The 22,926-nt window shown below is 44.0% G+C and overlaps 1 pseudogene across 1 annotated transcript; it reads right to left on the bottom strand.

Moving 5' to 3' along the window:
• Positions 1-2,252: 2,252 nt before the first annotated feature.
• Positions 2,253-3,696, bottom strand: LOC309839789 (tubulin beta-5 chain-like; annotated as a pseudogene). Its single transcript has one exon. The product of its transcript is annotated as a tubulin beta-5 chain-like (transcript).
• Between the last annotated feature and the right edge of the window lie 19,230 nt (positions 3,697-22,926).

Below are 22,926 nucleotides of genomic sequence, written 5' to 3'. Positions count from 1 at the left end.
TTGCACCCATTAGTCTATATATATCAAGATTCCTGGGCTTCCCTGGTGGCACAGTGGTTGAGAGTCTGCCTGCCGATGCAGGGGACATGGGTTCATGCCCCGGTCAGGGAAGATCCCACATGCCGCGGAGCGGGCTCGCTGAGCCTATGCTTTGCAATGGGAGAGGCCACAACAGTGAGAGGCCCACGTACTGCAAAAAAAAAAAAAAAAAAAAAAGATTCCTACAATCATCCCGACTCTTTAATCCTGTACGACTGTATCTTTAGGAGTTAAGCAGATATTTATTCAAAATGCATGTACAAGAATGTTCACAGCACAATACCAAAGACATAGAAACAACTTGACTGTTTAACAATGGGAGTTATGGCTGAGAAAATGAAGCCTTATCCATAGGATGGATCATCAGGCAGCCACTAAAAACCATTATTTCAAAGAATATTTGGTACCTGTGGAAATGCCACGTAATTATCTGTATGCACAGCCTTATGTACACTGAAATGCCAATCTAAAAAATAATGAAAATTCTAGAGAAAACTACAATATTCACAGGAGCTAACTCTAGGTGGTTGGATTCTACGTAATTTTTATTTTACACTTAACTAGGATTTCCAAATATTATACAATGATATGCATTACTTTGCAAAAAACAGTGTGTGTGTGTATATGTGTGTCTTTATAGATATTAAAGTGTGGTCTAGCTTAGTGTTCCTCAGACTTTTATGTGCTCTTGCTAAAATGCAGATTCTGATTCAGCAGGTCTGGAGCAGGGCCTGAGATTCTGCATTTCTACCCAGCTCCCACACTATGCTGATATTGCAGGTCCATTTTGGGGAGCAGGGTTCTAGCTTAGCCAAACCCCAAACGATTACCAAACAGTTCTTCTGAGTAGAAAATGTGTTGTGCCATTTACAATTATTTTTACTGAGATAACGTTGCAAAGAACTTCCATCATGAAGACCTTGTCACAAATCTATACCCACACCAGATTCTGATGCATCAGCTCTCGGAAACAACGAAGCAAAGTTTACAAAACATCTCAGATTCTCAGAAATGACAAAAAAGGTAGGGGATGTTTCAACGAACAAAAGATACCCATTCAATAAATTGTGCAGTGATTCAGGTGGGAGAGCTACAACATCACTCCAAAACAAATTCCAAATGTATTAAAGAGACAAAGGAAAAAATAGTTAACAGTTTAAAAAATATATATATATATATGATAAAAAATATAGATGGGTATTCTCCAGCAGAATGAAAAAGAATTCCTATGGGTAAATTCAGTAGAGGAATAATAGCTAACACTGAACACATCATGTGCCAGGTACTGTGCTAACTTTTTTTTCAATTCCCGTTTATTTTTGGCTCTTGGGGCAATGTCATCTTTTCAGTATGAAAAAAAGTAGCAAGTTCAACACAATAGAAATCTGAAGTGTAGAATAGGACAAAACCAAGGGTGGGGGGAAGGCAGTAGCAAAAGTAAGAGACGAGGTGTTGCCAAAAGACGGAGGGTGTCCTGTCCCCTCTCTGGGAAATGACATTTAGGTGTCAGCACATAGCTTTCCATATAGGTACAGAAGGGCTGATATTCATTTTTTTCTGTAAGAAAAGATAGGGCTGGGGAGGGGCTTTCTGGAGGCTTAGAGACCAAGGCTAGTCTCTCTCTTGCTCCTCTTGACCCCCTTTTCTGACCAGGGGAAAGGAAGGAATCCAGCATTATGAAGGAGGTAAAGTGGAAGAGGGAAGGATCTCCCCCTTGACAGGGTGGTGGCCAGAACCTTACAAAGGAAATGGCTCAGGACAGTCCTTGGAGGGAGACTGAAAATGGAGATAATACTGTTAACACCTCCCCAGAAGCTGAGAGAGGAGCAGGGAGATATCTGGAAACTAGGATTTCAATAGCCTGGATGCCCCTCTCCAAAACCCCACCCCTTCCCTGTAGGGACTTCTACCTGCTGCTTGGTTTCCTTTCCCCTGGGCTACCACATGGGCCTAGGATGGTGGTCATCTATCTGGGTTACCAGCACATGGTTTTAAATGGGATTTGATGAGACCCAGCTTCTTGAAAGGTTATCTCAAAAACAGAGAGGGAAATGTTAACTGGACAGATGGGAGGAGTAGGCACCAGAAGGAAATACAGGGTTACCCAGAATGGCAGAAATCTAGGTTCCCCAGAGTGGAAAGAGAGAGGAGACATTCAACAAACAACAGATATTTATTGAGCGCCTATTATGTGCCAGGCACTGTTCTAGAACTACCCTCCAAAAAAAAAGAAAAAACAAGACAGAGGCAGAAAACGCAAATTCTGAGGGAGAGGAAAGGGGCGGCTGAGGAAGGCAGAGGGGACTGAGAAGCCTGCGGTGGTGGGGACTTGGCCTTATGCCTCCTCACCGAAACCCTCCTCCTCTTCTGCGGTGGCATCCTGGTACTGCTGGTACTCGGAGACGAGGTCATTCATGTTGCTCGCAGCCTCGGTGAACTCCATCTCGTCCATGCCCTCACCTGTGTACCAGTGGAGGAAGGCCTTCCGGCGGAACATGGCAGTGAACTGCTCTGAGATGCACTTGAACGGCTCCTGGATGGCTGTGCTGTTTCCAGTGAAGGTGACCGTCATCTTGAGGCCACGGGGTGGGATGTCGCAGACGGCCGTCTTGACATTGTTGGGGATCCATTCCACGAAGTAGCTGCTGTTCTTGTTCTGCAGGTTGAGCATCTGCTCATCCACCTCCTTCATGGACATCCGCCCACGGAGGATAGCAGCCACGGTGACATACCGGCCATGGCGGGGGTCACAGGCAGCCATCATGTTCTTGGCATCCAAGACCTGCTGGGTGAGCTCCGGCACAGTGAGGGCCCGATACTGCTGGCTTCCACGGCTGGTTAGAGGCGCAAAGCCAGGCATGAAAAAGTGGAGACGTGGGAAGGGCACCATGTTGGCTGCCAGCTTGTGGAGGTCAGCATTGAGCTGGCCAGGGAAGCGGAGGCAGGTGGTGACACCACTCATGGTGGCCGAGACGAGGTGGTTCAGGTCCCCATAGGTTGGCGTGGTCAGCTTGAGGGTGCGGAAGCGGATGTCGTAAAGGGCCTCGTTGTCAATGCAGTAGGTCTCATAGTGTTCTCCACCAGCTGATGGACGGAGAGGGTGGCGTTCTAGGGCTCCACCACGGTGTCGGACACTTTGGGCGAGGACGCCACACTGAAGGTGTTCAGGATGTGGTCAGGATATTCTTCACGGATCTTGCTGATGAGCAAGGTGTCCATTCCAGAACCCGTGCCCCCGCCCAGCAAGTGGGTCAGCTGGAAGCCCTGCAGGCAGTCACAGCTCTCGGCCTCCTTCCGAGCCACATCCAACACCGAGTCGACCAGCTCAGCCCCCTCTGTACAGGGGCCCCTGGCCCAGTTGTTGCCTGTCCCAGACTGATCAAGAACAAAGTTTTCTGGTCTGAAGATCTGACCAAAAGGACCTGAGCGAACAGAGTCCATGGTTCCGGGTTCTAGATCCACCAAGATAGCACGAGGAATATATTTGCCCCCTATGGCTTCACTGTAGTACACGGAGATGCGGTCCAGCTGCAGGTCGCTATCCCCATGATAGGTGCCAGTGGGTTCAATGACATGTTCATCACTGATCACCTCCCAGAACTTGGCACCAATCTGATTGCCACACTGAATGGCCTGGATGTGCACAATTTCCCTCATTTTAAAATGTACTGTAATCTTTTTGCTCACCTCAAAGTATGTACAGGGCAAGAAAATGATATGTAATTAGTTTTTCTCTGCTGCCGGTCACAGGCTGGAAGGATGGGACGGGGCCTGGAGGCTGGAGCAGCGAGGTCCGAACGCGGAGGCAGGAAGGTTCTGAGAGCTGTGCTAACCTTTAGTATGCATTATCTCATTGAATCTCTCACATCAAGGCTATCAAGTAGAGACTATATATTTCCCATGTTATTGATGAGGACATTATTTCTAGCCCTGACAAACTATAATTTATGTATCATTATCCATATTTTATAGGTAATGAAACTGAGTCTTAGAAATATAAGGTAATTTAGCTGCCCAGGGTCACCCAGCTAACAATTGGCAGAGTCCAATTTCCAACTCAAAGCTACACTCTCTGATGCACTGCCTCTTTAAGAAAAACAGCCATACATTGCCTGAATGCAAATCTTACACTCCTAAATGCCCATGATCATAAACAAAATTAAAATGCTATAATAAACTAAGAAAATGATTAATAACAGATTTGGCAAAAGGTAGTTATCCTTAATATATAAAGAGCTAATACAAATTGAAAAGAAAAACACTCTGACCCCAATGGAAAAAGAGATTGAGGTCAGGTACAGCAGTTCACAAAAGAGAAAACATGTGTGTACAGGTGTGTGCACATGTGTACGCATGTATGCAATATACATATATAAGACTGGAGGGAAAAATCCAAAGCATTAACAAGTAATTCTTAGTGGTGAAATTATTAAATCATTTATTTATGACTTTATACTTTTTGTGTTTTTCACATTGTCTACAATGAGTATATTTTAGTTTTATGATCTGAGAAAAATGAAAGCTAGTCATGTTGGCACCGAATAAACTTGGTCTCATTGTAATTGCTAATCTTGTGCTCCACTGTCCTCTGGAAGTTCGCATTTGCATTTGACAAATTTCTCTGGGACAACATTCATTCAACCATTCGTTCTTTCATTCATTCATTCATCCAGCTAGTATATTTATTGAGCATCTACTAGTGTGTAGCCAGGCAATAAATAAGTAAAATATGCAGACATGGGCTTTGCATACAAAAAGCTACATAAGAAGACAGACCTTAAGCAAATTACGTGATTAATTAATCATTAATGGTGCCTAAGATCTCCTAAACTATTACAGATGGTTACCTACACTCTACTTATTCCTTTCATCTCTGTTTAGGCTAGGTCAAATGATCCCAATCCACTGAAAAAATCTATCTACCGGGTTTTTATTAATAGTAAGAGGGTGATGTCTTATGGAACAAATGAGCAAGGCATTTAATACAGATGCTGTCTCCAATTAAATTTTTAATTGAAAATTTTATTGAGATAATTGTAGATTCACATGCAGTTGTAATAAATAATACAGAAAGATACCATGTATTTTGCCCAGTGCCCCCGATGGTAATGTTTTACAGAACTATAGTACAATATCACAACCAGAATACTGATATTGATATAGTCTACCTATCTTATTCAGATTTCCCCAATTTTACTTGTACTCATTTGTGTGTACACGCATGTGTGTGTGTATATGAGTATTCAGTTCTATGTAATTTTATCAATTTGTAGGTTCTTGTGACAATCACTACAGTCAAGACACAGACTAGTTCCATCACCGCAAGGATCTCTTGTGTTGGTCACTTACAACCATACCCACCTTCCTCCTCCACCCACCCCACCCCATCCCTAACCCCTGGCAGCCACTAATCTGTTCTCCAGGATATACAAATGGGCAAAAGATATGAAGAGACGTTTCAGGGAAGAGGATATAAAGATGACAAATAAGCACATAAAAATATGCTCGACATCATTAACCATCAGGGAAATACAAATTAAAACCACACTGAGATGTCACTAAATACCTATCAGAATAGCTAACATTTTAAAAAGTGACAACACCAAATGGTGGCAAGGATGTGGAGAAATTGGATCACTCATCCATTGATGATATGAATGTAGTATGATACAGCCACGCTGGAATAAAATATTGGCAAAACTATTGGCAAAAAAATATTGGCAAAACTAAACATGCCTACACATGAAACATATAAAGTTATAAACCAATGTTACCTCAATTTAAATTTTTTTTCAAAAATATTAAAATTAAACTCTATAAATCTAACCACTCAAAAAAAAAAACAACAACTAACCATGCAGTTACCATACAGCCCAGCAATTGCATCCATGGATATTTACCCCCAAATAAGTGAAAATTTAAGTTCACACAAAAACATGTACGCAAATGTTCACAGCAGCTTTATTTGTAAAATCCCAAACTGAAAACCCAAATACCCTCCACCAAATGAATAGACAAACTGTGGTACATCCATGCCATGGAATACTATTCAGCAATACATACAACGTCCTGGATGAATCTCCGGGGCATTATGCTTAGTCAAAAAAGCCAGTCCCAAAAGGTTGTATGTTGTATTATTATTCCACATACATAACATTTTTGAAATGCAATACATTGTAATTACTTGTTTTTTTGTTTGATTCTCCTTCTCAAGCTCTTTGACAAAACCATCTTTATAAATCAATAGTTCAAATGATTTTGGCAGTTTCCATTATAAGGAGTGTATCATGTTTGGTTATCAAATCCATCTTGCTGTGATCTACATCCAATATAATTATATCATAGATTTTCAAGGGGCAGAGAGCATTCTAACTGCCAACCATAACTATCTCCAACATACGGATGAAAAAACTGAGGTTCAGAGAGGGTAAATGTTTTGCCCAAGATTGCATAGCAAGCTCCTAGTATCAGGACCACAGAGATATCCTCAGTCTCGGCAAAAACTCTCCGCTGCTTCACTCCAACACTTCTACTTGGGTGCAGTGCCACTGTTTTCACGGTTTTCCTCCTGCTGCCCAAGGCACTTCCTTACCTTGTGAAGAAGCCTCTGCTGCTGTCAATCAGGACCCTTGCTGGAGATGCCAAGTGAAAAAATGTACATTCAGTACAGCCTTGCTCAGTTTGTGCTTGCTTGGCAATGATGATGATGGTGGCAACAATGACAACCGCTAACGTTTACTGGGGGCTTACTGTGTGCCAGGCACTGTTCTATTGGGTTGGCCAAAAAGTTCGTTCGGTTTTAAAGTAAAAATATGACACATTTTTCATTTTCACCAGGAAATTTATTGAACAACATATTCACCCTTTTGTTTCACTACCTTCTGCCATTTTTCAGGCAACTTCATAATTCCATCTTCCCAAAACTTTTTATCTTTTTGAGCAAAGAACTGTTCCAGGTGCCTTTTACAGTCTTCCATGGAATTGAAATTTTCTCCATTAAGAGAATTTTGTAAACACCGAAATAAATGGAAATCCGAAGGTGCAATGTCTGGTGAATACGGCAGATGAATCAGAACTTCACAGCCAAGCTGTAACCGTTTTTGTCTGGTCATCAAAGAAACATGCGGTCTTGGCGTTATCCTGATGGAAGATTATGCGTTTTCTGTTGACTAATTCCAGACGCTTTTCATCGAGTGCTGCTTTCAGTTGGTCTAATTGGGAGCAGTACTTGTTGGAATTAATCGTTTGGTTTTCCGGAAGGAGCTCATAATAGAGGACTCCCTTCCAATCCCACCATATACACAACATCACCTTCTTTGGATGAAAAGCAGCCTTTGGTGTGGTTGGTGGTTGTTCATTTCACTTGTCCCACGACCTCTTCCGTTCTACATTATTGTACAGTATCCACATTTCATCACCTGTCACAATTTGTTTTAAAAACTGGAACGTTTTGTTATGTTTAAGTAGAGAATCGCATGTGGAAATACAGTCAAGAAGGTTTTTTTGCTTAACTTATGTGGAACCCAAACATCAAAGCGATTCACATAACCAAGCCGGTACAAATGATTTTCAGCACTTGATTTGGATATGTTGAGTATGTCGGCTATCTCCCACGTGGTATAATGTTGATTGTTCTCAATTAATGTCTCGATTTGATCGCTATCAACTTCAACTGGTCTACCCGACCGTGGAACATTGTCCAGAGAGAAATCTTCAGTGCGAAACTTCACAAACCACTTTGACACGTTTGATCAGTCAAAGCACCTTCTCCATACACTGCACAAATCTTTTTTTTTTGCGTTTCATTTGTGTTTTTACCTTTCTTGAAATAATAAAGCATAATATGCCAAAAATGTTGCTTTTTTTCTTCCATCTTCAATATTAAAATGGCTACACAAAAATTCACCAGTTTTGATAAGCTTTTTTTTTTGATGCACGCCGATATGACAGCTGTCACAATACAACCACCAAAATTGTTTCGAATGAAGTTAAAGACAACTAAGGGCTACTAGAGTCATCTTATGGAAAAAAATGAACGAACTTTTTGGCTAACCCAATAAATGCTTTACTTGTATTAACTCATTTAATCCTTATGACAACTCTACAAAGTGGGTGCATAGGGCTCTTGATTAATAGTACTTCTTCAACCATTTTCTTTTTCTGTGCGCCATGTGGCACCAGTGTCCTCTGCTGTGTAGGGAAAGCCTCTCTTGGGGATGAGTCCAGAAATCATGGTGATTTAACCTGGTATTTGCTCCCCCATCCTCTGACATTACCCCACAAGACCCCTGTGTTTTCAGAAGTAAGCAGAAGGTTCAACTGTGACAATCATAGTCATACTCTTGGATTGCTGATCCCCTAGAAACCTGTACAAGGTAAATCCATGAGGTGATTCCAGCTACTGCTGTTCCTTCTTCGTGGGAGAACTGTCTGGGTGTAAGGCAGGAGCCCAACACAGTGGTTGAGAATCTCAGCTCCACCACTTCTTAGTGCAGGCCCTGAGGCAAGGTACTTATTCCGAGCCTCACAGTTTCTCCATCTGTATAACAGAGATAATAACATTCACCTTGGAGGACTGCCGAAGGGATTAGAAATAATGTATATAAAGAGCCTGACACATCGAAGTCTGTCAAGCGTGGCTAGTGTTGGTATGACACGTGTGCAGCCACTCATTTGTCAATACAATCTGTTCCCTCTCTTCCTCAGTTTAAGACTTCCTCTACTTGAGAACGTTCTTAAGATCACCAAACCTGGAACTCCAGATCGTTGTTAAAGACCTATATGACCATCCAGTGATGGTACTTGAAACACACAAAGTTTACTGGGAGAGGGAATGGATGTTGGGTATTTTTTTTTTGCTTTAGCTGAATCATCTCCTTTTTGTGTTCTCTCTGGTCTGCTTTAGGCTGCTACTGTCATTCCTGGCTTTCAGCTGTTCTAGAAGATGCTACAATTCCTACAATTCCCTGTTCTTGATCTTAAATTCTACCTTCTTCCACAACATCCATCTGAAGGCTTTGCTATTGCTGTTTCTAAGCTAGTTTATCTCTCAGCATCTTGGTCCACTTTCTCTTCACACTGCTTCCTCAAATCCCCTTTCTTCTCTGAAGCTGATTCACCCACGCTGCTAATTCATTCAGCATTTATTGATCACCTACTTGGAGCCAGATACTATTCCTAGCAGTAAGGATACAGGGATGAACCCAATGGACAAAAGCCCTGCCCTTATGGGGTTTGTGGTCTAGTCAGAATATCTACCTAATTTCTGTTATTAATTTGGCCAAAATTTAAAGCAATTTTTACATTATGTATTATTTTGGAAATGTTTAACATTTGAGGGAAATGTTCTAATTTATAGGGCAATGCCAAAGCTATATCGGAGTCTTCAGTTTCCACAGTCCTGCTGCGTGCCTTTAACTTGTGCCATAACACCTGGAGCCAGGACCTTAAGAGACAAAAAGGGAGGAGCCGTTCCTCACTTGCCCCTCCTGTCCCTACCTGGCCCACTCCTATTTGTTAAGCTTTGTGATTTCAGCCCTTGTAGTCCTCCCTCCACAGGCTGACTTGTCCCAGTTTGAAAACTGTATGACCCAGCATCTCTTCAGTTTGGTGCGTAGAGAGCTCATTCTTGTCCCTGCTTCCTGGCTCTCAACCCATGACCTAAATCCTCGGTACTACTCTCGTGGCAAACAGATCCCTGGCTCCTTCTTAGGGATCATCTTTTTGATAAAGATCAGTCCTCTGTGTAGACTCCTCCCAGCTACTAAACCTCCCTCTTGGTTCAGGAGTGTTCACCACGGAAACCTCTCAGGGCCACATTGGACTACTGCCCCAAACTCAATGTCAGCAGGCCTATATGAGTAATAACTATGGGATCATCAACTTCTTCCTCCCTACATCCTTCTCCAGCTAGTGAAACGACATTCTTTTTCTCCCTCTTTTTTTTTCTCAATCCCCCTTTCTTTCCACTTGAAATTAATCTTCCTAAATGTATAGCCCACATTTACTTTCTTGCCATACTCACTTCCTATATTAAACAGCGTTCTCCAGAGAAATAGAACCAATATAGATATAGATAGATAGATAGATAGGAGGTTATGGGAATTAGCTCGCGTGACTATGGAAGCAGGTAAGTTCTACAATCTGCCATCTGGAATATAGAGAACCAGGAGAGTGGGTGGTGTAATTCAATCAGAGTCCAAAGGTCTGAGAATCTGGGAGGATGGGAGGGAAGGCACTGGTGTAAGCCCCAGAGTCTGAAAGCCCAAGAACCAGGAGCTCCAGTTACTGACGGCAGGAGAATATGGACGTCCCAGCTCAAGAACAGACAGCAAATTAGCCCTTGCTCCACGTTTCTGTTCTATTTGGGTCCTCAGTGGGTCGCATGATCCCCACCCACATTGGTGAGGGTGGATCTCTTTACTTAGTCTACTGAGTCCAATGTAAATATCTCCCATAAACACCCTCACAGACACACTCAGAAATAAGGTTTTACCAACTTTATAGGTATCCCTTAGCCCAGTCAAGTTGACACATAAAATTAACTATCATGCTTCCCAATCACCGGTTCAAAGTTAACTTAGATCCTACAGGTCAGTCCTCCTCCGAAAATGATCTCACCCAGACCTCTAAACACCTCCTTGCTCAAATCATTTGCATGTTTGGCAGTCTGGAAACTCTCCTCACTTCATTCCCATGACACCACACTCCTCTTTTCTTTCTTCCTATCTCTCTGACAAATCTTTCTAATTCTTCTTTGTAGGCTTATCTTCCTCTACCTTGCCGTTAAATTCTGGAGTTCTTGTTCCTGTCCTCTGGAGTTCTTGTTCCTGTCCTCAGCCCATTCCTCTTCCACTCTACTCATCCCCCTGGGTGGTCACATACATTGCCATGGCTTCAGTTACACCTACATATCAGTGATTCCCAACCTCCGTATGTGGCCCAGATACCATTCCTGAGCTTGAGACATGCAGCTTTGTATTAGTCAGGAGGGAATAGGTTACAAATTTGCTTTAAACAATTCAAAAACCTCAGTGGTTTAACACAAGTTGATTTCTTACACATGCTGTATGGGAAATATAGATCCAGTAACATTCCAAAGCACTGTCCTCCAGCATTCAGGCTGATGGAAATGCCATTATCCTGTACCTACACATGATGGGATACTCAGCCAGCTTGGTCAATGCAACAGGGGAAGACAGACTGGAGAATTATACTTTTAAATAAATACTTTGGCCCAGAAGCAACTCACATTATTACCACTCACAGCCCATTGGTTAGAAGTAGTCACAAGATCCCATCTAACTTCAAGTGGAATCCTCCACTGTGCTGATAAGAATAGGAGAACCAGATATGGGTGAGCTCTACAAGCCTTTATCAAAATATCCAACAGAGTACTAGATATCTCCATGTTACTGTTAAATAGGCACATAAAACTGAATATGTCCAAAACAGAACTCTTGCCTATAGCACTGCCCTGGATTCATAATTATTCTCTCTGCCTCCAGTCTTGCCCTCTTCCTATGAAATCAATATACTCTCCACCTTACATTCATAAAGATCTTTCTTAAACACAAATGTGATTGTGTCATTCTCATGGTTAAAACACTATTCAGTGGCTCCGTGTTGCTCAAGATGTGGCATCAAGGCCATGATCTGGCCTTTACCACCTCTCCAGTCTCGCCGCTGTCCCCTTTCCTCTTGGGCGCCATCCCAAGCTCCTTGCAATTCTTTGAGCACACCACATTGTCCCATATGCCCCACACCTTTGCACATGTTGGTATGCCCTTCCTTGCCACTCCTTGGACCATCCTTTGTACCAGTCTGACTCCTTCTTACTTTTTAAAACTCAGCTCAGCCATCCCCTCCTTGATGAAGTTTTTCCCTGAAATCCTGTGCTTACTCCATTTACGCAAGAAATAGGTCCAGAGTCCAGGAAGTAAGTTAGATCAGTGAACTAAGCAAAATATCTGCATAATAATAAAAAGAATTTATTCACTGATGATTTAGCTCTGTATCTACAGCTGCACTATCCGATATGGTGGCCAGTAGCTACATGTGGCTATTTAAATTTATATTTATATTTTAAATTCACATTAAAATAAGACATTTAGTTCCTTAGGCATGCTAGCCACATTTCAAGTGCTTAATACCATATGTGGCCAATTACTACTACACTGGACTGTGCGAATATAGAACATTTCCATCGATGCAGAAAGTTCCATTGGACAGTGCTGCTCTAGACCATGCTGGGCACTTTACATATACTATCTCATTCAATTCTCAAGGCAGCCACATGAAGAAGGTGCCCTTTGTTTCAAAGGAGCCCCATTTTACAGATGAGGACGCTGAGATTCAGTCTGAGAATGGCAGAAATGAGAGTTCAGCTCAGGTCCATCCACTGCCAGAGTCCATGCTTTTTTCCACCACTCCACAGCACTCCTCAGTAAAGGTTCTACCTCCAGGCTAGAGGCGGGGCATAAACAGTCCAAAGGCAGGCAAAGTAGAAGAACCAAAATGTCACTAACTCCTCTATGGAAGGTCTTTTCAGACAAGGACACCACGTGCATGTCTTTCTGCAGCTGTAACTCCAGACTTCAGAGTATAGATTTGCCCGAGCTCATAAGCTAAGAAAACGAGGCACACTGAGCTGCAGTACGGGAGTTACTGACATTGTTACTGTTCATGTGTTTCAATTAAATATATTTTGGGGGACTTCCCTGATGGTCCAGTAGTAAAGAATCCGCCTTCCAATGCAGGGGACGCGGGTTCAATCCCTGGTTGGGGAACTAAGATCCCACATGCCACGGGGCAACTAAGCCCACACACCACAACTACTGAGCCCACATGCCTCAACGAGAGAGCCTGCGTGCTGCAAACTACAGAGCCCATGCACCCTGGAGCCCGTGCGCCACAACTAGAGAGAAGCCCATGAGCCACAACAAAGAGCCGTGCCACAACAAAAGATCCCGCATGCCTCAACGAAGACCCTGCATGCCGCAAGTAAGACCTGACGCAGTGCTTGCTTCAGCAGCACATATACTAAAATTGGAACAATACAGAGAAGATTAGCATGGCCCCTGTGCAAAGATGACACGCAAATTCGTGAAGCATTCCATATTTTTTGTGGCCACCTAGAGGGGTGGGATAAGGAGGGAGGGAGGGAGACGCAAGAGGGAGGGGATATGGGGATATATGTATAGCTGATTCACTTTTATAAAGCAGAAACTAACACGCCATTGTAAAGGAATTATACTCCAATAAAGATGTTAAAAAAATAAAAATGGGACTTCCCTGGTGGCACAGTGGTTAAGAATCCACCTGCCAATGCAGGGGACACGGGTTGGAGCCCTGGTCCGGGAAGATCCCACATGCTGTGGAGCAACTAAGCCAGTGCGCCACAACTACTGAGCCTGTGCTCTAGAGCCCACGAGCCACAACTACTGAGCCTGCGTGCTGCAACTACTGAAGCCCATGTGCCTAGAGCCCGTGCTCTGCAACAAGAGAGGTCACTGCAATAAGAAGCCTGCGCACTGCAACGAAGAGTAGCCCCCGCTCGCCACAACTAGAGAAAGCCCGTGCACAGCAACGAAGACCCAGCACAGCCAAAAATAAATAAATAAATTTATTTAAAAAAACAAAGACCTGATGCAGCCAAAAAAATAAAGAAATTAAATAAATATTTTTTGAAGTGATAGCATTTTTTAAAAAATGTATTTTCCTTGTCAAGGCCAAGACAGTCTAAGTTCAGACCCCTGCTCTGCAACACACTTGCTATGGGACTTTGGGCAAGTTAACTAATCCCTGCAAAATCTGTAAAATAATAATAATAATATTGTGTCTCTCAGAGGGTTACTGTGAGGATTAAGTGAGATGAGTGCAAAGTGCCCACCACTCATATATAATAGCTATTATTGCTCCAAAGCAACGTATTCCCACTTTGGCACGTGATTCCCATGGAATCAATTCCTAGAAATAATACCTGGATTTGAACTAACTGTTGAAAAATTCACATCATTAGAAGCCAGGACTTGGAGGTTAAGATCTCTCCCTGTCTACACACTACCTCCTTATTATCAAGAGCACTTTTATCCATTCCTCTGCTGATGGACATCTAGGTTGTTTCCACATCTTGGCTACTGTGAACAGTCAGTGCTACAATGAACACGGGAGTGCTAATATTGCCTCGAGATTTTCAATTCTTTTGGATAAATGCCTAGAAGTGGGAAAGCTAGACCATATGGTAGTTCTGTTTTTAATTTTTTGAGAAACCTCCACACTGTTTTCCATAGCAGCTGCACCATTTTGCATTCCCTCCCAACAGTGCAAGTATTCCAGTTTCTCCACATCCGTACCAAAACTTATTAGCTTTGATTTTTTCTGACAATGGAACATTATTCATCCTTGAAAAAGAAGGAAATTCTGCAATATGCAACAACATGGATGAACCTTGAGGACATCATGCTAAGTGGAATAAGCCAGTCGCAGAAAGACAAATATGGCATGATTTTCCTTATATGAGGCATCAAAATAGTCAAATTCATAGAACCAAAGCATAGAATAGTAGGGCTGCCCTGGTGGCGCAGTGGTTAAGAATCCTCCTGCCAGTGCAGGGGACACGGGTTCGAGCCCTGGTCCGGGAAGATCCCACATGCTGCCAAGCAACTAAGCCCATGCGCCACAACTACTGAGGCTGCGCTCTAGAGCCTACGAGCCACAACTACTGAGCCCATGTGACACAACTAACGAAGCCCGCACACCTAGAGCCCATGCTCCGCAACAAGAGAAGCCACTGCAACGAGAAGCCTGCGCACCGCAACGAAGAGTAGCCCCCGCTCAACGCAACTAGAGAAAGCCCATGTGCAGCAACGAAGACCCAACGCAACCAAAAATAAATTTTAAAAAAGGCATAGAATGGTAGTTGCCAAGAAAGGGGCAAGTTACTAATCAGTGGGCATAAAGTCTCAATCAAGGAAAATGAATTAGTTATAAATAAAATTTTAAACATGATTTAATATAATTTTGAAGTATAATAAATCACTTTTATTGAAGGCACCTCACCCCCTCCTAGGTATTCTCTCAAATGATCAGTTGATAATGTATCTGCTGTCTGAGATAACGGGCTATTGAGATAGACATGGATAAGTCACAGTAGTCCCCAAACAAATTTTGCCAAGAAAATAACATCTAGGGACTTCCCTGGTGGCATAGTGTATAAGACTCTCCACGCTCCCAATGCAGGGGCCCCAGGTTCGATCCCTGGTCAGGGAACTAGATCCCACATGCTGCAACTAAGAGGTCACATGCCGCAACTGAGATTTCTCATGCCACAACTAAGGAGCCTGCCTGCCTGCCACAACTAAGAAGCCCGCCTGCCACAACTTAAGGAGCCCACATGCTGCAAATAAGCAGCTGGCGAGCCGCAACTAAGGAGGCTGCCTGCCGCAACTAAGACCCGGTGCAACTGAATAAATAAATAAATAAATATTTTTAGAAAGAGAGAAAATGACATCTAGTGAGTCCAAAGACCTGGGATCCACCACATAAAACAGACTTTCACTGCTCCCTCTCACCTTCCCCAGGGTTACTCTACACTCAGTCACCCTGACCCACCTTTCAGTGTTCTCCCTTGCCACTGGGTCTTCTCACAAACACACACACAAACACATACATACAGAGAGGGGACCAGCATATAATAGTCATTAAGAAAATACCTCCTCAGTGAATAAATGAAGGAAGTGGAATTGTTCTGATTATATTGGGATAGAGAGTGTCCCCAGAGTCTCCTCTGTGATGGTTCTGAGAAGTCTCCCAAGAGCACAACTGGATAACCACCAGATTAGAAGTTCCCTATGATCCTTCCCTTATCTACCAGACTGTGATCCTGCAATGGATTTTTTAAAGGGAAGAGGAAAAAGCAAAGTACTAATACTGGATATCAGCAAAGAAATCAGTGTATTTTGTCTCAGAGTCATTTTCATCCATTTACATTTCCCCAGGAGAGAAAGAGAATATGACTAGCCATGACAGGGATGTGAGGGATGCATGTTGACTCCAGGACCCATCCTCTTTTCAGTTTGATCGTTCACATTCCATTAGTGGCTTTCACTGTGTGAAGTGAGAGGATATTCCAATGTTATGGCCCCTGTTTGGTCCCCCAACTTATATCTGCCCGTGGCCATGCCTCTGCCCGTGCCCTGTTACTCGCCATCACGTATCTACTCAGTGCCTATTTGAAGATCAAGGGAAAAAACTTACGGATGTGCAGAAGATTTTCAAGGGATCAGACTTGAGAGCATGAAATCCTTACCAGTTTAACCCCAGCCAAGAGATAATTCTCTCTCTGGACATTCAAAGAAGAATGAAGTTGTGCTCAAAAGACACCTAGAGCCAACCAGATTGGTTACTAAGTGGATGCAGCCTGGCAAGAGGTTTGCATGGTGGAAAAAAATGTGTTTTCATTTGTGTTTCAGTCTCCAGGACTGCTTTAGGAGCTGAAGATCAGAAACTGAAAGTGGACAGGCAGGCATTATCTGCAGTTGAACTTTTTACAACTGTGAATGCTGGAAAGGGCAAAATCACATAGTGCAAGCCGGGGTCTTAAAGATAATGCCTTTACATCCAGACATCTCTCCCCTGAGAATTCCTCAGGGCCAGTGCTGAAAAACGCTCATGCTTTTTATAGTAATCTTCCTGGCTGCCCTCAAGAGCATTTTATAAAGTGTTTTATATGTACTAGAAGTCAGAAGAGTTACAAGTGGGATTCTGAGTGCAATGGTTAGATACATTATTTTTTTTTTTTTTGCGGTACGCGGGCCTCTCACTGTTGCGGCCTCTCCCATTGCGGAGCACAGGCTCCGGACGCGCAGGCTCAGCGGCCATGGCTCACGGGCCCAGCCGCTCCGCGGCATGTGGGATCCTCCTGGACCGGCACACGAACCCACGTCCCCTGCATCGGCAGGTGGACTCTCAACCACTGCGCCACCAGGGAAGCCCAGATACATTAAAAGCAATGATCCCTCCATTAAAAGGCCTCACTCATGAGTATGACCTGCCTACCCTGTCATCTAGGTTAGGTTCCAAAAGCAAGAGTGTTCTCAGCAATATACGGCTTTACTCTTTCAGGCACCTGGTATATTCCAGCTAAGAGAAAACATCATCTCTTGCTCTGATCCTCTTTTGAGATAGATGTTAATGTAATACTGGGTTTCCCTCATTACATAACATTTATTCATCAGCTACCATTTTTCCTTTTCTCCACTTGTACCCAAACTTTTCCACCTTTGGAAGAGACATTAGGTTTGGCCACTGTGCTGGCAACAACAGTAGTCTAGCAAGTAATAGCAATAACAAGCAACAGTAGGCAGCAATACTAGTCTAGAAAGTTCCTCCCTGTCCAGTCCACTCCTGTTCACATAAAGTAATGTTACATAGGTGCAACTAGCGGGCTATTTTTACCACCAGGCAATATAGCTGAATTCACTGTTAGCCCCAATTTGGCATTTGGGGTGAAGGCACATTCTGCGCCATCAGGCCCTTAGGAATTGTGACATAAAGGTTAAAAACACATATATTGCTGAGACCACTCCTGCTTTTGGAACCTGACCAGAGCAAATAGAAACCTGCAAACCTGAGTGGCCTCGCCCTGGGAGACATTTTCCTAAGATGTGATGATGGATTGGATAGTCATTAATGACTGAATGAGAGTCTAGTAATGTGTCAGTATCTTTTGACTTCTATGGTTGTCTTGCGGTAAGGGATCCTAAATTTCTTGCTGAGGAATCATCCCTGCTTCCAGACCTTGTAGTTGCAGCCCTGGTTCTATGACCACTGCACCAAGCAGGGAAAAAAGAAAAAGTTGGGGTGATACAGGGAAGAAAGTACACCAGGACCTTCCTCACCCCCTCTTCCCCAGACCCACCAGAAAAACAGAATCTATCCAGCAGGGACAGTCCTGTAGCCCCACTCACATTCACGTTGAATGTGAGCACATACTCGTGAAAGCGTACAACCCAGCCCTTCGTGCCTTTATTTCTCCCCCACTTCAGACAACCAATATTTCAACTACCTGTTCCAATTCTCACCAAACTATTACTCTGAGGAGATCTCTCTGCCCATTGCTGGAAATTATCAGCTGTAATAATACAGCCGATATTATTTCTGTATTCAGACCAGATCGGCTGGTCTGAAGAAATGACGCTCAACTGTCCCAAATTAGCACAATATCTTCTGTTCTGGTTCTTTTACGGCACTCACAGCATCTGCATCTGCCACCAGGCAAGCAAAGCCCAGTCTAGGGTCAGTGTCTCTTCCTGTCAGGACCACTTGCAGCCCCCAGGGCTACCAGCATCAGTCTGACCTGCCAGCTATGCTTGGGGCCTTCCCCCCCAGGGAATCTGCCATAGAGTCACCTACATTCTCTGTCTCTTTCGCTGGCAGATAGAACAGCTCTTATTGGCATTTTGTGCCTCAAAGGGTGCAAGAGGAATATGTCTAGATTCAGTCCGTCTCTGCATTGCTGCAGACCCCCAATGGCCACTCGTTTCATGGACCCAAGTAGCTACCTTAAGTGAGCACACAGGGATATCTGCCTGTCAATTCCAATCACCTTCCTAACCTGGAAGGGGGTTCTTCTGATGGGCATCAACATGCCCTACTTTGATGCAACCCTCAAATTTCCATAGTGCTGTGCCCCACATTGGCATCCCTTTAATAGGCCAGGTTTTTTCCACTGCCCTCCTGCTTGACCACGTGGACAGACCACTGGCCACTGCCCATGAATCAGTACAGAGCCAAACATAAAAGTGGGCTTTTACCACTGTTCAATTCTTCCATCACTGCTGGGGAAATAGCAGGCAATTCAGCCCACTGAGCTCATCGATTTCTTTTTACCTTCTTCTACTGGAGTGGAGGCCTCCCAAACAGGGAGGTCCATTCACCTTGGAACTGCAGTCTACAAACCAAGCGACTCATTGTCAAGAGCTGTTCATAGGGCATTATCCAAGTGATGACAGAATTCGGCAGCTCCTTCTGCAGTTCCAGAGTCAGTCCTGGGGGAAAAGAGGCTCCGTGCTAGAGCGAGTATCTCCTCCTTGCATTCCCCAGGCAGCATGGTCCTGTATAAACAATCTCCATTTTCTTATGGAACTCTTCTGGGCACTGCCATCCCCATTAGAGTGTTTCTCTGACATCACCCAAGACATTGTATTTCCGGTTTTAAGATCATTTTAGGTCCTTCCGTCATGGGGGTAGCTTTAATTAATAGCGTCCAACAGCGAGGTAATAAATGCCACTCCAATGGACACTCTCTAGTCCAAAGTCCCAGTAGCTGTCACTCGGAGGCACTCACAGGTTTTTGCCATAAGCTCCATACTCCACGTAGGGCTAACGCACAGAGAATTTGTTCCCACCAGCACTCCAGCTTCTGTGCTACGCTGTGTGCGTTCTGGCAATCTTACTGGTTCCCATTTAGCATGTCCAATTAATATTGCTTGGAAGGGTGGACGCACATGCCTTCTGCTTTGCAATGTTAGGTAAGGGAAGTGTTCCCCAGTCAGATACAATGTCCATCCCCATAATACAATCAGGTAAAAGAGACACAACCACTTCACATAAAGGCCGTTCAAACATTCCAATTCTCCTACAAACGTTTACTTTAATTCCATCAACCATTATGTTCCTAACTGTAGCCTCTGTTAGGACTTCCTCAACAGCTTTGGGTTTTACAGTACCGGGTAGGGGAAGTGTTCCCCAGCCAGACGTGATACCTATTCCTATAAAATATTGAGGTAAAGTTGACACAACTTCTGTACATAATACCTGCTTAGACATTCCAACTTTCATAATCCTATTTACTCTTACACTTTTACATTCTCTCAATCAGATTGTAGCCCGAGTCAGGGCTTCATCAATGGGTTTTGGTACTACAGTTGTTGGAAGCTTCTCTTCTCCACCCCGACCATTATTTGACCTGCCCTTGTGCGAAAGGCTTTGGGTCCCCAGGGAGGGTGTTACAGCAAAGTCTCCCTGCCTGATGCACACAGAAGCCAATACTGTGCCATGGGCTTTTGAGAAAAGAAAAGGCTTGATTGCAAGGTCCACTGGTAAGGAGACAGAAGGCAGGGCTCAAAGCTGTCTCCCTGATCTGGTGTTCGGTTAGGTGAGGATGGGTTGGTATGCAGAAGCGCTGGCGGGGCAAGTTTTGATTGGAGGGCTTTGGAACTTGGCCATTAATGGTAAGGTATGGTTAAAGGGGGCTTCAGCACCGGATCTTCCTGGACAAGGGACCCTTTGCTTCTGAAAGGGTTTGAAAGGGTTCCGATGTTCAGGTTCTGGTCATGTCCTGGTCCTTTGGTTCGTGGGTTGGGGGCTGGGGGGTCCTTTGGTTCCGGGTGTGACTTGAGGTCAAATTTTTCTCCTCTGCGCATGCTCTGGCTGCATGACTCACGCTTCTGTTCTCTCTGAAAAACAACGCAGTATCTTGCTAGAAACAGGATAGGGCCAATTTGGGCTAGCTCTGCGGCTATAAGGGGTCGGTCGAGACAAAGGACCCAGGCCGTTTTGTCGTTCTTCAGCCAAACCGCTGCCCCAAGCAACTGCTGGTCAGGTTTCTTCTTGTAATTTTTGCCTTCCAGCTTTTAAAATTTCTCCAAACATGGGTAAATAGAGCGAGCTTGTTGGGGCCCTTTAATATTAGGGAACCAGCAGGGTTTCCCTTTGCCCAACGTTCGTTTGTTTTAATCCCATCAATGTTCATTGTTTTCATCCCATTTCCTAATAACCATCTAAAAATTTCCATCCTGCTGGGACAAGTCCTGTGATTCCCCCCTTTCTGATTCCTCTTTGTTCCGCCCCTTTCAGTATTTGCTTTTTTCACCTTATTTCTAAACAATCTTTTAAAAGCTTCCACCTGGTTGGAAAGAGTCCCTTGACTGTCCCCAGGCCTCTTCCCATTCTCTTGTTAATTCAACTAATGTTTTTATTAGCATCTGTAAGACCCATAAGGGGAAGCTGAGATGGCAAATTTGATAAATCCTCCAGAACTGTTTTTCGATTTTGCAGCAATAAGGTTATATGGGGTGCCCACGTGAAGGGGGCTCCGAGAGACACAACATTTACCATGACCTGGGTAAAGGGCATATTCAGTGGGTGAATATTCTGGTCATCAAAAAACCAGTCCTACGTGGCTTGTATACGAAGCATATCAGCTGCTTCATTTGGGGAATTCCACTTGGCATTCATAGAGGGTGACAGTCCCCCTTCTCGGGGTGAACAGACCTTAGAGTAGCTTTTATCCAGTCCACCAGGCTGGCTGTCCCCCTGGAAATAACCCACTTTGTGTCTGGATCATGTATGGTGTCAAAACCCAAAGTCTGCATACTAAATCAAACAAAGAGAAAGATGAGTTTCTTGCAAGGCTTTTGACCTGCACGCCAGAAAACTCAAGGCTACAAGAGCAATGAGTTCCGAGTTGCTCACAGACTAAGGGATTTTTATGGGGTAAATGCTGAAGTTATTTGGCTTTTTCAGTGATCATCTTCCCTATTTGGATTAGGATAGCTGAGTCTGAGGAACAAGGAAGTCCAGAGATGACAGGAACAGAAGAATTGGCTTTGGGGGACAGGCTGGTGTCCTATGCTCTTCTGAGAAGAGCTGTCAATTCCTGCAAGGTTAGGTTAAGTTTCCTTTATGTGCCTGCACTGTCTCCATTTTGTCCTTGACATAAGTGACTCCATTTTAGTTTGGTTCTACGGTAGCCATCTGTGACTGTTCCATAGTGACCTGTGACCTCCTGTGTCAACCCAAATTTGCTCTTCCACTCTGTAGCATTCAAAACCAAAGCCACAGCTCCTAAATTACTTACTCTCACGATCCATTTTAGTAAAGTTTCCTCAGGAAGCTGATGATACCAAATCTGCAAAATGAAACAACTCCTTCACACTGTCCCCCCTTGTTTCAATAGTTCCAAGAAGGTTTTGCTCTCCCCCACATGACGGCTTTCTTTGTGACCAGAGGTTGTACAGGTACTTTCTGTTGCCCCTACATAATTCTTCCCTTTCTAGGTGGCTCTGAGGCTAGTGGCCCAAGCTCAGACTGACCCAAATCTGACCTTGGTTTAGCATCAAGGCTGGACCCAGCATTTTCTTTTACTTTTAGTTTAGCTATTATAGATAACAATAGCCAAGGGACTGAATCTTTTGCCGTTGTCTTATTAGTATGTATTTCCTTATGCACACGGTGAACTAACTTCCCAGGAGTTGGATCCACCTCTATATTCTATTGGTAACTTTTACCCTTAGTACTTGATGCAGCACAGCTGCTGCTGCATACCACGTGTGACCATGTAGCCACCAAGGAATCAAAGGTTCCTCATCCCCCACCCTTTCATCCTTTTTCTTCCCAAACCACGTGTTTACATGAGCCAGGACCTTGTTATAGCAAACCTCAGTTCTGATACCAACTAGAAGTGTCCAGATGCCAATTACAAATTGTGGGGAGGAGGTGTTTTCCCACTACCACCAGGCAATTCTCCGGACACCAACTGAGTGTCCTACAATGCAACTCAATTCTGATACTAGCTACCCAGGGATAGGATCAGGTTCCGCAGGTTAAGGGCTCAGTCCTACAAGAATGCCTTCTCACCACTTCAGATGCCAGTTTCAAGCCCAAGTTATCACCTGTGCTTCTGACCGATCAGCTACAGACTGGAGGTTCCAATGACCCACCTCCTCAGGTTCAATTAATTTGCTACAGCAGCTCACAGAACTCAGAGAAAACATTTTACTTACTAGATCCGCAGTTGATCATAAAATGATATAACTCAGGAACAGCCAGATGAAAGGGATGCATAGGGCAAGGCATGGGACATGGGAGCAGAGTTCCCATGCC

Source organism: Grampus griseus (assembly GCF_964374135.1).
Source record: "Grampus griseus genome assembly, chromosome: X".
NCBI classification, from domain to species: Eukaryota; Metazoa; Chordata; class Mammalia; order Artiodactyla; family Delphinidae; genus Grampus; species Grampus griseus.
The sequence above is the reverse complement of the archived record's forward strand: the minus strand, read 5'-3'. Positions and strand labels throughout refer to the sequence as shown.